The sequence below is a fragment of the Dromiciops gliroides genome, chromosome 4, assembly GCF_019393635.1.
Source record: "Dromiciops gliroides isolate mDroGli1 chromosome 4, mDroGli1.pri, whole genome shotgun sequence".
Classification (NCBI taxonomy): Eukaryota; Metazoa; Chordata; class Mammalia; order Microbiotheria; family Microbiotheriidae; genus Dromiciops; species Dromiciops gliroides.
In genome coordinates this window covers 348,409,162-348,421,534 of record NC_057864.1, presented here as the reverse complement: position 1 = coordinate 348,421,534, position 12,373 = coordinate 348,409,162, and the positions used below count along the sequence as shown (strand labels likewise).

General features: G+C 36.8%; 2 protein-coding genes across 4 annotated transcripts in view; one reads left to right on the top strand and one right to left on the bottom strand.

The window, feature by feature from the left end:
• The window catches only part of NT5DC1 (5'-nucleotidase domain containing 1), a 252,923-nt gene that overhangs the window by 120,485 nt on the left and 120,065 nt on the right, over positions 1 to 12,373 (bottom strand). The gene's annotated exons all lie outside the window — the stretch shown is intronic.
• COL10A1 (collagen type X alpha 1 chain) overlaps positions 8,322 to 12,373 on the top strand; it is an 80,713-nt gene continuing 76,661 nt past the window's right edge. The window contains exon 1 of the mRNA XM_044004361.1: positions 8,322 to 8,357. The gene's annotated coding sequence lies outside the window, so the exon portion shown is untranslated. The remainder of the gene's footprint in view (positions 8,358 to 12,373) is intronic.

Below are 12,373 nucleotides of genomic sequence, written 5' to 3'. Positions count from 1 at the left end.
TCTCCACACACAGCTACTCCCTTTGTTCATGTCTGGAAAATATTAGGTGTGTAATAAATAATAATTGTTTGACTAATTGAATATACTTCCTGCTTATCTCTACTTCATAAAATCCCTTGCCTCCTTCAAGAAGCAACTGAAATACCATTTGTCACATACTTTCCTAATTCCTCCTCCTTGCTTTACGATCAACCTTGTATTTATCCAGTACATTTTTATTCTGAATACATACACACAAATATATATATATGTAGATATCTATCTATACACAACACACATATGTTGTCTCCCCTAATAGGAACTAGGCTCCTTAAGAGCATGGCTTATTTTCAGTTTTTGGTCTTTGTAGCTTCAGCACCTAACACAGAGACCAGCATATAGTGGATACTTAATAAATGCATGATTAAGTGGCTAAATTAACAAAAGGACACCTTAGTTTTACCAACTGACATAATATACCTCCCTCTTCCTGTAGCTAGTACCAATGTATTCTATTCTGGTGGTATCAAGGTTTATTATTCTAGAATATTGGAAGCTGCTGCTCCCTCAGAGGGTTCAGTTTTATAATCTACAGGAAAAAGCCTTACTCTTGAAGTATCTCTTCCATCTTATTAAGGAATCCCTCAAAGTCTTGATAGATCAGTGAGGAAAGAAGAATTTTTTTGGATTTCACCTTTCCTAGCAGAAAAATGAATATTTTTTGTGCACATAGCATTGCAATCTGGATAAGTCACTGGTCTGTTTCTATAGAGTCCATACCTAGTGAATGAACTTGCCAGTTCATTCTCACTCTTGCTTGCTGTCCTGCCAAACTAAACCAAGGATCTCTAAGAAATGACTTGTAGAGAGGGTTCCCCCCTTTCTCCCTAGTAATTTTGTACATGTGGGACACCAGTAATTAGAAAATTCCTGCCAATGTGCTAATAGAAACAGTTGTAACTTTCAGAAATTATCCTTTAAGTCTTCTTAAGAAATTCAGAATTCTAGCCACTTTCTGCCTCTTTTTTGCTCTTATTTCTTGTCCCTGCTAGGCAGACACTAGCTACTTGTGCCTACTTTGTCTTTAGTGCATCATCAACTACATTCTGCCAAATAAAGGCAGTTGACATAAGAACATTCTCAGTAATAGGGCAGCTGAAAAGAATAAATTTGGACAGAGGGCACAGGTGGGAACTGATTATGAAAGGGGATATCTGTATTTATTGTTGTTGTTGCTGTTTTAATTTTTTTTTTGGTGGGGCAATGAGGGTTAAGTGACCTGCCCAGGGTCACACAGCTAGTAAGTGTCAAATGTCTGAGGCAAGATTTGAACTCAGGTCCTCCTGAATCCAGGGCCAGTGCTATATCCACTGTGCCACCTAGCTGCCCCACATTTATTGTTTGTTTATCTTTTTTGTGGGGCCATCAGGGTTGGGGGACATGCCTAGGGTCGCACAGTTTGGGAGTGTCTTATATCTGAGGCTGGATTTGGGCTCAGGTGCTCCTGGGTCCAGAAAGGGTGCCTTGTCTACTGTGTCACCTAGCTGCCTCATGATGACATCTTGAAAATAAAATTAAGGGGTAAGAGGATTACACTGGGAGAAAGGGAGAGAGGTGGAATGGAGCAAAGTATTTCACATAAAAGAAGCAAGAAAAAGCTTATGGAGTGGAGGGGAAGATGGGGGAGGAGCAAATGAGCTTCACCCTCATCAGAACTGATTCAAAGAGGGAATAACATACACACTCAAGTGGCTGTAATAATATATCTTGCCCTGCGGGAAAGAGGAAAAGGAAGGGAATAAGGGGGAGGGGTGAAGGAAGGGAGGGCAGATTTGGGGAGGGGTAGTCAGAAGCAAAACAATTTTAAGAAGGGATAGGGTAAAAGAAGATAGAATATGGAGCAAATATGGGGAGCGAATAGGATGGAGGGAAACACAGTAATAGTAACTGGGGGAAAAATTGAAGCAGAGGCAAGAGCAATGTAAGATGATGATGATGATGGTGGTACTTTGCTGGGCTATTGTGAAGAAAATTCTTTGTCAGGTATAAGGTACTATATAAATGTTAGCTTTTATTGTTGTTGCAGTAATCAACCTCGTGGGTGTTTTGTAGTTTATGTAGTAAACTACATAAAAGTAGTTTACTATTTGCACAACTGCACCTATATAACTAATTCTGAATTGCTTGAGTTCTTAAGGGAGGAATAGGGAGGAAGGATGAGAATTTGGAACAAAACACTTTAAAAATCAATGTTACAGGGCAGCTAGATGGCGCAGTGGATAAAGCACCGGCCCTTGGATTCAGGAGTACCTGAGCTCAAATCCGGCCTCAGACACTTGACACTTGCTAGCTGTGTGACTCTGGGCAAGACACTTAACCTCCATTGCCCCCCAAAAAACCAAACCAAAACAAACAAACAAAAAAACCAATGTTACAATTTGTAAGGTGTAACATATAAGGGGGGGAAAACTTCTAAATAAATAAACAAATAAGTGAAAAAAAATAAAGGCAGTTGATTGGAGAATAGCTCCTCTTGGGCAGCTAGGTGGCGCAGTGGATAGAGCACCGGCCCTGAAGTCAGGAGGACCTAAGTTCAAATCCGGCCTCAGACACTTGACACTTACTAGCTGTGTGACCCTGGGCAAGTCACTTTACCCCAACTACCTCACCAAAAAAAAAAAAAGAGAGAGAGAGAGAGAGAATAGCTCCTCTCACCCTATTGAAAGGGCTTCATTAAGAATGGGCAGAGATAGCGGATAACTATGACAAATGAACCTCATTATTTAGACCCAAATGTTCCTCCTTCCCCCACTCCTCTTCATTTGTACACATTCACATTTGGATCCAATCTATCATCACTCATCATCATGAAAGCCCAGACGACTGAACACCTGAATCAACAATCCCACAATCACTGTTTCCATCCTATGATAAATAGCTGGATCACTGGGTCATCCCACTGAGTTTTCAGCCTTCCAGTAAGTCAGTTTGTGGTCTTCTGGGATACAGTCTATAAATCAGGTGAAACCTCTATGGTCCAGCTAAGCATACACATGGCGTACAATTAATTTGGGCAACAGGCTATACAATATAGTGATATCATTTTGGGAAGGATCCCAAACATAGTATTCTCTTCTGCGTAGTTCACTTTCTTGAATCAATATTTGTTCCTCTTCTTATACAGAGAGGTAGTAGGAAGTAGGGTGCATACTCAGTTTTAAAGAGATAGTGGGGGGCAGCTAGGTGGCTCAGTGGATAAAGCATGGGCCCTGGATTCAGGAGGACTTGAATTCAAATCCTGCCTCAGACACTTGACACTTACTAGCTGTGTGACCCTGGGCAAGTCACTTAACCCTCATTGCCGCACCCCCCAAAAGAGAGTGGTGGGCAGCTAGATGGTGCAGTGGATAAAGCACAGGCCCTGGATTCAGGAGGACCTGAGTTCAAATCCAGCCTCACACACTTGACACTTACTAGCTATATGATTCTGGGCAAGTCATTTAACCCTTATTCCCCCCCCCAAAAAAAATATATATATGGGGGCAGCTAGGTGGTGCAGTGGATACAGCACCGGCCATGGATTCAGGAGGACCTGAGTTCAAATCTGGCCTCAGACACTTGACACTTACTAGCTGTGTGACCCTGGGCAAGTCACTTAACCCCAATTGCCTCACCCCCCCCCCAAAGAGTGGCAAGTTCACAGGCCATATCACCTAGTCAGATGTTTTATATATAAAAAGTCTGAATGGTGAAAGGAAATTCAAATTCTTCCATAAAATATCCTTTGGAATCAACTTCTGAGTCTAAACCAGTATTTTTTATGAGTTGTGATGCAGGCTTCCTGAACAGGTAGAATAACGAGGAAACTATAGTGTGCTTGTTTCTAAAGATATCTATATGCAAAAACTCTGATGTTTAAAAAAGTCCTTCAGAGTAGAGTCTCTGATCTGTTGATGTGCCATGAAATTCTTATTCTTGCAGAGCTCACAGAAGAATTTATGATTTATACTTAGATCATGGCAAACATTTTTCTCCTGTCTTATAAAAAGGAAAAAGAACATTTCTATCACCCAAGTATAGTGATATATTCAAGTGGTCCATTGCCTCATCCTTAAATGTAATGACAGGGGCAGCTATGTGGTGCAGTGGATAGAACATCGGCCCTGGATTCAGGAGGACATGAGTTCAAATCCAGCCTCAGACACTTAACACTTACTAGCTGTGTGACCCTGGGCAAGTCACTTAACCCCAATTGCTTCACCAAAAAATAAAAAAATGTAATGACAGAATATGCTCATATTAGGGTAAAGCAAACCAGTTAAAACAAAGAAAAGAAGACATTTATACACATATATAAGATACAGTAAGTAGCCTGTGCCATATTATTAGGTACCTGCTATACACATCCTTAATTATCAATGATATCTTAATTGCCAATTCTAATGGTCTTTTCTCAGTCCTCATCTTTCTGGATCTCTCTTCAGTATCTGACACTGCTGACCAACCTTTCCTAGTTAAGTCTCTTCTGTTTGGGATGTTGTCATTGTTCTCCCTTGGTTCTCCTCCTATCTGTCTGACCATACCCTCTCAGTTTCTTTTCTTGGGTGACTATACATTTCACACTCAAAGGGGTGTACCATAAGGTTCTTTTCTCTTCTCCTCTTTCTTTTTTCTCTATAATCTCACTTGGTAACCTTATCAGCTACCATGAAACCAATGATTATTTCTATGCAATTGACTCCCAGACTGATTTATCTCTCCTGAATGCCCATGGAATCCCTCATCACAAACTGGATATTGGACATTACAAACTGATTGTCTCAAAGGCATCTCAAAATCAACATGTCCAAAATGAAAGTCATTAACTTTTCCTTCAAACTTATTCTTCTTCCAAATTCCCAATTATTGTTGAAGGCACCACCATTTTTCTAGTCACCCACATTTGAAACCTTAGCATCATCCTTGACTCCTCACAATCACTCACCCCATAAACCAAGTCAGTTGCCATATTTGACTTTTATTTCCACATTTCTGAGATATGCTCCATTTCCTTCATTCATACAATCCTCCAATACTATCGTTCATGCCCTCATTACCTCCTCCATGCCATATATAGTTCTACCACAGTGGCCTATGCCATTTCTCACATTGTGTACTCAATTTCCCATCTCTATACATCTGTACTGGCTGTACCCCAATGATATTGTATTGTCTGTATCTCTGTAATACTGTTTCCTCTATACCCCCACTTCCTGAAATTACTGGTTTTCTTTAAGATTCGACTCAAGCACCACCTGCTATGGAAGGCCTTTCCTGGTTTCCCCAGATGCTACTGCCTTCCTTTGCAAAGTTACTTGGCATTCCACTCATATATGTATGTGAATATATATATATATATATATATATGCACATACCTATATCGTTACATTTATGTGATCCATTAGAATTAAAGTCTTTTAGAGCGAGGATTGCTTTGCCTTTTGCTTTTAATGCCCTGTACTTAGCAGTGTTGGGCAGAGAACAGGTATGTAATAAATGCTTGTTGGTTGATAGAATCATTCCCCAGTTTTTGTTGTCCATAAAGAAAAATAGGTCTTGTCTGTCCAATTGGATTTATAACTTCTTATAGGTCAGGGACCCAGTCTTTTGCTTCCTGATACCCCCTACAATGTCAACAACAGTATTAGGACAGATAGCAGGTGTTCAGTAAACGTCCACTGAATTGAAATAGGGGACTACAAAGTTAGTTTATTTGAGTGACTTTACTACTGGAAACTTATCAACCAATTAATTTTTTTTTAACGGACACACTTTGGTCTTACTCCCTTCCCTACACTGGTCCAATGACACAGGCCCCAGGAAGTTTTCTGTTATGGGGGTGGGGGGTTTTCCACCCTCACTGAAAAATCAGTGTCATATGGAACTCAAAACAATCCTCAGATTTTTTATTCCTCCAAAGTAGACTTTCTTTGAGGCTATTTTTCTCTAAAAACTAAGCCAATATTACTATTATTATTCTATTAAAACAGCAAAATAATGACATGAAACAAGTGGATATGAACAGATACTAAAACATACTGTAAAGACATTTAAATTATGATAATCCTAAATGATTGACTATATTTCTATGACCATTAAAGTAGGAAACCAATTCTGTACAAATAAAAAAATAACCAAATTCAATATTCAAGCCATCAAAAATTAAAGGTTTAATCAAATATGTTTCATTTATAACTGTTAAGTACACTGTGAATAAGCAAAATAGTCAGTCTGAATCTTCAAAGTTGTGATAAATCACAAATAATATTTTGTTTTCCAAGCCATTGGCAAAAGGTGTAGATAGTAAATGGCATGTTTTCTTAACTGACATAATAAACTATGGGGGTAAGTATTTCGTTGAACTGAATAAAAACTCATGTCTATTGGGTAGTCAAAAGGAATCTTGTAGAAAAGGCAGGTTCTCATCAGGAACTGGCCCTCGTGCTTTTTTTTTTTTAATTTGGCTTATTGCTCCATTAATCCCAGTAATATTAAATTACCTCTGTGCTTGAACTGTTGTGGTCCTATGATAATTTATTACAATTATCAAGTACCGTCTTGCTGTTGATTTCCTCTGATGAGCTTCTGAATTTACTTGTTCACATTAAGGGAGGTAGTAACAGAACAGCTGTCTTTGTTTTAATATTTTAATGTTTATCTGAAGTGCATTATGAATTATAAACCACAGTTCTCTTTTCCCAGACTATAATCGCAAAATTCCATTCTTGGACTAATAGAAACATTGTGTGATAGGATTTTTGTCTAGTTCCGAAAAATCATTCTATCCTGCTTTAAAGTGTTATTCAACTTCGTAGGCATCAAATAACAGATTTGTATCTATTACAGAAAAGAGCCTTTTGTTTTGAGAATAAGTAAAATCTTCTTTTGCCAACAATAATTTTCAAAAGGTTCAGATAGTCAAAGGTAGAGTCAGGGCATATGGAACCCAACAAATAGCTGTTAGACTAAATTCAACACATACCTGTTAGACAAAAACACAAATCTGTGTTAAGATTTAAATTTTATGTCTTAAATGGGTCAGATTTAATAGTACCTCTTATTTTGATGGTTTGTGCACTACTAGTATCCTTACCATAAGGGGGAAAAAAATCTACAAGAAGTCATATTGCTGAAATAAGTCTATCTGGTGATAAAAGAGGGCATTCAAAGGGGTCCTTTATATTTTAATGAAGGACATCCTGTACTTTCTTGATTGACAGCAGTTAATTTCAGTCCAGAAGCCAAGAGGGCTTTAACTATTCCTAAAAACTGTCCAGAGTACTTACATTAGACTTAAAAGAGGATGCTAATTGTAGCAAGACATTTATAACACCTGAGACCTAAGTGAAGTCTAATGAAAAGTATACTATAATACAGCAGTCTTAACATTTATTAGCTATGGGACCATGGGCAAATTTCGAACTCTATAAAATGGGGTAAAAATAGCTATCCCACAGGTTGTTGTAAATAACATAGTACTACAGAAATATTACTATTATTATGATTATTGTAACTATATCATCATCACCTCAATGTTTTCATCTGAGGTACAGACAGTGCAGTTATGAAACAAGTTATTATCCTACCATTAGTTTTATATATTTAATGACTTGAAGACTATTGCAGAGACAGATTTTTAAAACATTTTTTTGTAGCTGGTTTAAAATACGAGGAAATAAGCTCATTCTCTGAAGGCTCCCTGAGAGTCAATTTGGTACAACTCCAAGAATAAAGATAATGATGATGATGACTAAGAGTCTGAAATAATGGGTGTGTGTGTTTCTATCTATGTATGTGAAAATGAATTGTGTTTTGGACCTATTGAATTTGAAATGACTACAGGACATCTAGTTAGAAATATCTAAAAGGCAGTTGTTGATAACAGATTTGGATCTAGGGCAAGAAACAGAGGCTGGAAATGTATATGTCATTTACAATTTCCATACCTTAATAAGGCAGCTGTCCCCCATACCTAAAATCTTTGCTGTCTGAAATCACCCCTCCCCCTAGTTCATTACAAAGTTTAGTTCAAGGACCACATGAAGCCTTTTCTGATAATCCACTGTTAAGTCCTTTTTCTGTTGCTGAAATTATTCTGAATTTATTTTATATGTAGTTTACATTTTAATTTATATTTTGTATTCTTATGAAATTATTCTATACATGAATTGAGGGTGTCCTCCAAGACAGTATTAGCAAGAAATAGGCAAGCTTTCAGAAATAATATCAGAAAATGGACATGCAATTGACTGAAACATGCAGAGACCTATAGAAATATTGCATTATGACTCCCTCTTCTTTAGGTACCAACACCATATTTGCATCATAGAAGTAATATGGTAAGACACTTTCTTTTCCAATTTTTTCAGTTTATGTAGCATTGGTAATTTATTGTACTTTAACTTTGAATTTCTGGTCTTGTTTTTTCCCCCTTTGGGGATTCATTTAAGCATTGTTCAATTTATTTGTCTAAGACAGTTATTTACACACTACTTTCTGTTTTGTGGCATCTTATAAAACCGAGTACTTTATATTTTGTAAACATTCTTCCATTTAATTTACACTGTCAGTTTATTGGCATATAATTATGCAAAATAGTTCCTACTTATTTCTATTATTTTTCTTTGTTGATTTTCTATTGACTTTTTTCATATTTGATGGAGATTTGTTATTTTTCTTTTCTTTTTAAAAATAAGCTATATTTTATTTTATTTTTTTTAAAACTGGCTCAGTTATTTTTATTAATTCTGTGGTTTCTTTTGCTTTCAATTGTGTTAGCCTCCTCTGATTTTCAGGATTTGTATTTTGATGTTTGAAAGTGTAAGATTTGTTTCTTTTCTAGTTATTTTTAGTTGCATGACCAAATCACTGATCTGATCTTTCTTTTACTGATGAAAGTGCTTAGAAATATAAAATTTCCCTTAAACATTACTTTGGCTGTATCCCTCAAAGTTTAATTTTTAATCTTTATTTCAAAGGTCCTTTATTTAATATAATTTTACTGTATTATGGTCCAGAAGAGATGCATTTAATACAATTTTGCCTTTCTGGGTTTGTGAGGTTTTTATACACTAATATATTGTCATTTTTTTGAAGGTGCCATACCCAGCTGAGAAATAGATAATTTATTTTTGGCTATAAGCCTAAATATTTTGCCTTCTGAAATATCACATTCCAAGCTCTCCTCTTCTTTATCATTTGGTTTGCTAAATCTTGTGTGATTCTGACTGTATTTCCTCAGTACTTGAATTCTTTCTTTCTGATTGCTTGCAGTATGTTTTCTTTGATTTGGAAACTGTATTTTATCTATAATGTTCCAGGGAATTTTCATTTGATGGTTTTTTCAGGAGATGACTGATAGATTCTATTTCTACTTTTTCTCTGGTTCCACTAATACCTTGCAATGTTAGGAGAAAGACTTCCAAGACTTTGGGTGGATTCCCTACAATGAACTTTTAAGGGGATCTGGATGAGAATCACAGGAATTGATGGATTGTGAGCTGCATCATCAGAGGAAACTATTGATCTTTAAGATCATGGGTTGATTTATGTATTTGAGTGTATTTTGTATTTGCATATCTGCTAATATGTTGTTTCTCCCCTGCCCCCACCATAGAATGAAAGCCCCTTGAGGGTAAAAACTATTTTGTTTGTTTCATATCCAGTTCCCAGTATGGTGCCTTCTTTTTTTCTTTCTTTTTTTTTTTTTTTTCGGGGGAGTGAGTCTTAAGTGACTTGCCCAGGATCACACAGCTATTGAGTGTCAAGTGTCTGAGATCAGATTTGAACTCAGGTCCTCCTGCATCCAGGACCAGTGCTTTATCCACTGCGCCACCTAGCTGCTCCTGTATGGTACCTTCTTAATAGATATTTAAAAGTCCTTGAATTATTATTATTTTGTGGGGCTGGGCAATGAGGGTTAAGTGACTTGCCCAGAGCCACACAGCTAGTAAGTGTCAAGTATCTGATGCTGGATTTGAACTCAGGTCCTCCTGAATATAGGGCCGGAGCTTTATCCTCTGCATGACCTAGGTGCCCCTTGAATTACTGAATTAAATTTAATTCAATTGGTGAAGCTGTTCCTGAAGTGCATCATTTCATTGCTAATAGAACAAATATCACTTATTAAGTAGTTCAACAATGAAATTAATGTTGATGAAATTTCTCAGAACCCTATAATTCTTAGAACCCTCTTGTACTTTAATTCTGGAGTCAAGTATAAATTATACTACAGTAAATGATTTGGGGAATTCTCTGATTTGCTTTCATCGATAGGCATTTTCTCTTATTTTTGTTAACTTGTGGTTTCTAAGTATATATTATTAGAAATAATCTCTATATATGCATATATATGTAGAACTATGCATATAGGAAGGGCATGAGTTTTTTGAGACATGACTTCATGAATATTTATCACTCAGCATAATAGAAAAAAACAGAAATTATGCACTAGTCATTTAATTTTAATTTGTGTATTTCACTATGTATAGTTTGTGGTATCATCCTCCTCAAAATCAAGGCTTGGCCATACTTAGGGCTAAAAAAAATGAGTATCCTAAATTTAGTCTTTTAAATTAGACAAAGTTTTTTTCTAAGACTGTAAGTCAGATGGATAGTTTAACCAAATCAGTCAATAATCCAGCTATAACCAATTGTTCATTCTCACTTCTATACTTCAATGATCTGTAATTTCAACAGTGTGACTAATCTTTCCAGTGGCACACATGTCAATCCCTCTACAATTTAGTAGACCGTCTTTTAAGAGTTACTGTGATTAAAAAAAATTCATCACCCTTCAGTCAACCTACTGATGATCCTCTTCAAATTGAGCTAGTTTGTGGTCCATACTTGAAGTATTTTTAGCTTAGCAGGACCTGACAGAGTATTTCTTGCACTGGCATAGTCACCTCCACACCATGATGAGGTTTTGAAGCAAGACTTTAGTGGAAGTATCCATTCAATAAGCATTGATTGCCTACTATGAATTCAACATATTACAGTAGGTGCTACTATAGAATTAAACATTTAATACTGTGCAGAAGACAATGTCACTGAAAACCCTTTCCCTCCTTTCTCTACATTAACCTTCTTTAACATTTATATTACACTGACCCCTGGGTTCCAGAGTTTGATGGAAGGTGGAACAAAAGATAAATACACATTTCTTTTCCTTTGCTTACAAGTTAGCAATTTTTCGGGGAAGACCTCAGATGCTCTTCCTTCCTTTGTAACTTGAGGCAACTCGTCCTGGTGTTTGGGTAGGAGACATGAATTATTCTTTCTTTCTTTCTTTTCCTTCCATCCTTCCTGCCTTCCTTTCTCTCTTTCTAGTCTTTTTTGAAAGAGTGAAAATTCATGGCTAAATAGAATGTTAAATTAGAAAGGGGAAAAGACTTTCCTATAAATTTTCTCTGCTATTAAAATTGTGATACAGATGAATTCAAATGGAGTAGGCTCCTATAGATTTCTGAACATAAGAGATCCATGCATTTAGTCACACAAGATCACCTGACTTATCCCAATGGAACTCTAGCAAACAGTCTCTCTGGCACCTTGGACATGCTGCTGAAATCCAGCCGTGCTGTCACTGGCTCTTTAGTGGAACAATTCTTTCCAGCAGTTTCACATACCACATAGGTCTAGTAGTTCAACTGTCAAGCTCCCAGAGACCACTAAATTTTTGGCAGCTTCACAAGTCTAAGATCTTTCCTGTTTGGTTTTATTTAAGGCCCAATAAAGCAAATAGTTTGTGCAAAGACAGAGGCAAGTTAAAAGCTTTCAGCACTGGGATGTTGTTCACCCCCACAACTGCTTCTTTTTTGTTTTCCTTCTTCTGAGTCAACTCAAACTATGTAAGAGCAGCAACTGGCCTTTAGAATAAGATATCAATACCACCTACAGAGGTTCACAGATTTGGTGCTAAGAGGGACACCAACCTATTATTTTGCAGATGAAGAAACTGAGGCCCAGAAGGGTAAAATAACTTTCTCAAAGTCACCAAATTCCTTTCTCTCCTACAAACAAATTAAAAAAAATTCTCTACACATTGTTTGACATTAAAAAAATTTATCTTTTTTCCCAAAATATTATTAGACTGTGAGCTCTTTGAGAATAGGGATTATTATTATTATTATTATTATTGTATTCCCATCTAAACTTAGCTCTCTGCCTGGCACAGAATAGGCTCTTAAATCCTCTGACTTGACTTGTTTGATTAGCCAGTCTACAATTGTCAAATTACTTCCCATGCTTAAAGTGGAACCTCAATGTTTAAGTGCTCCCCAAGGAAGCAGTACTACATACAAGTTATGTTCTGAAAAGGATGGGGAAAAGGGCAGAAAACAGACAGCTAATA